Source organism: Palaemon carinicauda, chromosome 15 (assembly GCF_036898095.1).
Source record: "Palaemon carinicauda isolate YSFRI2023 chromosome 15, ASM3689809v2, whole genome shotgun sequence".
NCBI classification, from domain to species: Eukaryota; Metazoa; Arthropoda; class Malacostraca; order Decapoda; family Palaemonidae; genus Palaemon; species Palaemon carinicauda.
This window is the reverse complement of record NC_090739.1, coordinates 85,503,622-85,508,621: the sequence shown is the minus strand read 5'-3', so window position 1 is coordinate 85,508,621 and position 5,000 is coordinate 85,503,622.

Sequence of the window (5,000 nt, the reverse complement as noted above, 5' to 3'; positions counted from 1 at the left end):
GTACACTCAGGCACACTAGTCTCCCTCATTTCTCTTCCCCTTGTTTTGTCAAAGTTTTTCATAGTTTATATAGGAAATATTTTTCTTAATGTTTTACTGCTCTTAAAATATTTATTTTTTCCTTGTGTCATTTTCTCACTGGGCTATTTTCCTCTTTGGGGCATCTGAGCTTATAGTATCCTGCTTTCCCAACTAAGGTTGCAGCTTAGCAAGCAATAATAATAATAATAATAATAATAATAATAATAATAATAATAATAATAATAATAATATGTTTATTTATATTAAAATTTAAGTATTAAATCTAAATTATCTATATCAACTTTTGAATATTAATTATAAGATTGCACTTGGTAATATACTGTATTTGTAATATATAGGTAGGAACTCTGAGTACCTGAATGTTTATTAGATGATGCTTTAAGAACATATGTATATATATATATATATATATATATATATATATATATATATATATATATATATATTTATATATATATATATATATATATATATATATATATAAATATATATATATATATATATATATATATATATATATATATATATATATATATATATATATGTATATATATATATATATATATGTGTGTGTGTGTGTGCGCGTGTGTGTGTGTGTGTGTGTGTGTGTGTGTGTGTGTGTAGATTTTGTTTATGTGCGTTGGTACATGCAAATGTGTGTTTTTAGATGTATTTCAAATGAGTGATTAAGTCCAAGATTTAATTTTATGTTTAAATTATTGTTACAGTATCATGAGCTTTAATAGTTGAAACACATCGGAAAATACTTGAAAAATTGCATTATCTAAATGCAAAACAATCATTCCTTCGAAGAAAAATTAGAAACTAAGAGAAAAAGACTAAGCCTTGGTGTCATATAATAGAAAAGTCGGTTAAAAAATATATATAATTAGCATATTCAGACTTTTAAATTATGATAATTTTGTTTTTCTGGCCAGTGACTAGCAAAAATTACGAACACTCCTAATGTAATATGATGTTCCTTTTATTGCATAAACAGCTTATAAAGTTTTTCTATTTTATATCCTTAATTGGAATTTATTAGCTAGAATCAAACATGATATTGGAAGAAAAACAAAATTATTGTTGTCAATGGCTATGTATTAGATAAATTTGTATTAAGGGAACTTAAATTGTAGGTATTATGAAGCAACTTAAAATAGTAAATATAATAGCAAGCCTTATTCTGATTTATTTTGCAACATCTTGTGTGCTATTTAATCGCCTGGTTATCCTATCTACCGAGTAACATTAATGGATATTTATTCTCCCTTTCAGGTTTTTTTTTTTTTATCTGAATAAAAGTCTAAAAGTCACATTTACATTTATTAAGAGGTAAAATAGAAGTATATTTGTTCTTTCTAACATAGAATAGTTATGGGAAATTCATTGTGCATTTTCAAAAAACGAAATGTATGTTTTAATTTTCACGATATCACAGCCAAAATACAAAGCATGGAGTACATGGAATTAATTGCTCAGCTTGATACATTTTTATTTCATCTGCATTCTAAGATGGTGGCATCATTTTTGTAAGTCTCGTTTTTATTCAGAATCCACGCATTCATACTCGCCGTAATAGTGTCGTTTTTATTATTATGTGCAGAGTGTTGCAAGAGGCTTTTCCATTTTGCTAGTCCACTCACGTCTCGTCCTTGAGTTTCTTAACTACACTTACCTGTTGTCACATTCGGAAAAGCATGCACTACTCCTCAATTAAACTTCTCATCGACCTAGAATTTCACGAAAAAAAAGCAGTGTGGTTCTTATATAGCATTTTTTTTTTTTTCATTCCAGCACTTGGAGATTATCCCTGCTTGTGTTTGTTTGTCAATCTCTCCTATAAAATAAAAAAAAAATATTCATTTTTTTTCGTTGATCATATCGTTATACAATATTTTTTTTTCTTTTTTTTATGAAACTATCCACTTTAAAAAGAATTTTAAGGTGTGAATTCATAATAAACATTGGAATCGATAAATTAAACACCACTGGTAGTTTGAACATATATTGGAGTTCCATCCTTATGTGATAAGAATGCTAACTATCATATCTTGCATTAATTCATCGACCTTTACAAAGAGACTATAGGCAAAATTTATTCACCCAATCATTGACTAGAATTACAAATTAGTCGCTACACACTTCTTGTAGTATTTATTCTTAATATAAGATATATGATATAGTCTCTCTTTATAGAGAAGTTTTTGTGTGCTTATCGAGTTTTAGCATTCTCAATTTTGTTTCTAGTAATTTACTTTCAAATTTCATTGAGAAATAAAATATTATCTAGTGCTATCGGTGAAAATGGGAAACAAACTTGAGACCTTCGAAACTAAGTTCAGTTTTGAATATATATATATATATATATATATATATATATATATATATATATATATATATATATATATATATATATACATATATATATATATATATATATATATATATATATATATATATATATATATATATATGTATATATGTATATATATGTATATATATATACCTATATATATATATATATGTATACAACACCAGAGGACATATAAGGACTCAATCGATCTTTGAAGTGGAAAAGCGAGCCAATAGTGAGAGGGTTCTTAGGGATGAGTTTAACTTCCACAGCTAAGAAGTGTTGTTGGATAATTTCTGTAAACTTTTTCTGTAGGAAATCCTAAAGTTTACAGAAATTATCCAACAACACTTCTTAGCTGTGGAAGTTAAACTCATCCCTAAGAACCCTCTCACTATTGACTCGCTTTTCCACTTCAAAGATCGATTGAGTCCTTATATGTCCTCTGGTGTTGTATATAAATATAATTGCCCAATGTGTAACTCTGGGACCTACGTAGGATCTACCAAGAGTTTGTTAAAGTTCAGAATTGATTCCCATAGAGGTGTTAGCTATCGAACTGGTTGCAGAATATCCAACCCTGAACATTTTAATATTCGGATTCATGCTAAAATGTGCAAACAAAATATTGAAAACAAAGATTTTACCATCATTGGTCAAGTGTCAAATAACCATGACTTACCTCTTCTTGAATCCATATTGATCAAACAACTAGTTCCATCGTTAAATACCCAAGCTTCTTCTATTCAGCTGTATTTGTCATAATTTTCTTTGGTTTGTTTTCTAACTCTTGTTGGCATACAGTTTCTCACTACGCTTTTGCGAGGTTGGTTTCACTACCCTGTCTGATGTATATATTTTTATTTATTCATTTTTTTCCTATTAATTTTCATTTAAATTTTAACTGGTTTTTATAGTTTTGAATGAATTTGTAAAAATGTTTAACTGTTTCTTAATTCTTTTGTATATGTTTTATATTTAGCCCTAGACAATGTGATTAAGAATCACGAAACGTTGGGAATAATAAAAAAAGGACATTTTGAACTACTCTACCCCTATCCATACCATGAAATTTGTATATATATATATATATATATATATATATATATATATATATATATATATATATATATATATATATATATTACGGCTGGTAAGCTGCACAACGTCTCGTGTTCTAAACTCACCTGTTTGTTTTTACATAAATCTGTTATTATCGAATAATACCCGAATTCAGAGAAAATTATAACTACCAGACGGCAATATATAAACAGACTGAATATCCAAAGGTATCTTAAGTACGCTCTAAACAACACTGGGAATTTATTATTAACAAATAATCAAAACAACCTTTTTACTTCGATTCTTTAACAACGATACGGAAAAGTTATAAAACAAAAAGCTGGCGAACGAAATATTATATTTTTTACAAATTAAATGTATTTTATAAAAAATAGAACACTTTGAAAGAATTCACATAAAAAGAAATAAATCACTCGAATTATTAAGATAAAATAAATTAAAACTTATGAAAATTATACAACCACTTGTTTCACTTGAAATCAAATTTAACACCAACTACTTAATGCAAATAGGTCACCTTTAACACTCTAAGGATTAAACACTTAGAGAAATTATATGAAGTAATTGATAAAATTACAAGTTTTAGCTCACAAAGTAAAGGCATAATAAATGCACTTCAAGTATTTTACTTGCAGAGGCCAGTTACAAAAGTTTATATAAGACCAGTACGCATAATGACACAATAAATTGAACTCATGTTTAACGCCTTCAGTAACGTTTCAACACACTACACACAATATATGTTGTAATTAAAATTATACAATATGGAGAGGACACACTCAAGTCATTTTGAGAGAGAGAGGAAGAACTTTGGCTCTTTCACAGGACAGGCGGTTTCTCTTCTGCCCTACACATCACTAGGGGCACATGTATATGGATCTAGTTATTCTAGACCCTTCTAAATATATTATTTTCGTGGCTTGGGGGACTGCTTAACGACGCAAGAGTTACCGACTAGATAACAATTCAGGGGAAGGATCTTTGCTTGCAAGGTAACTCTCTTTCAGCTAGATGCGCCCACCTTTGTTCTAAATCATTTAAAAAACAAAACAAGATAAAATCTAACGCAGGGGTTTTTGAGAACCTTCCAAAACACATGGCAAATATAAAAATTGCATATTTTCTCACAAATATAACGCAATACCTCATGAAAACATAAATAAAAGTTATATAAGCCCTCATCCATACTTCGTATGGTTCTTACTGCGTAAATAATCGACATAACGTAAGACTTTGTAACAAAATACGTGAAATAAAAAGTTCATTCTTAAAAATAACGTAAATCTGCACATGCTGTCTTAAATGAAGAATACAATGAAATTAACAATGAAAGTCTTACATAGTTTACATACAGTTCTTACACCTACATGAGAGGAACTCGTTTCAAGAGCTGGCTATTCACCTGTTAAATATACAAACAAAATACTTATATAACATACTTACTCTACACTAAATCAGCTTCGTAAGATAGCTCATCCCAAAAAAGATTGTTTATTCCAGGCCTGAATTCACCGATTAA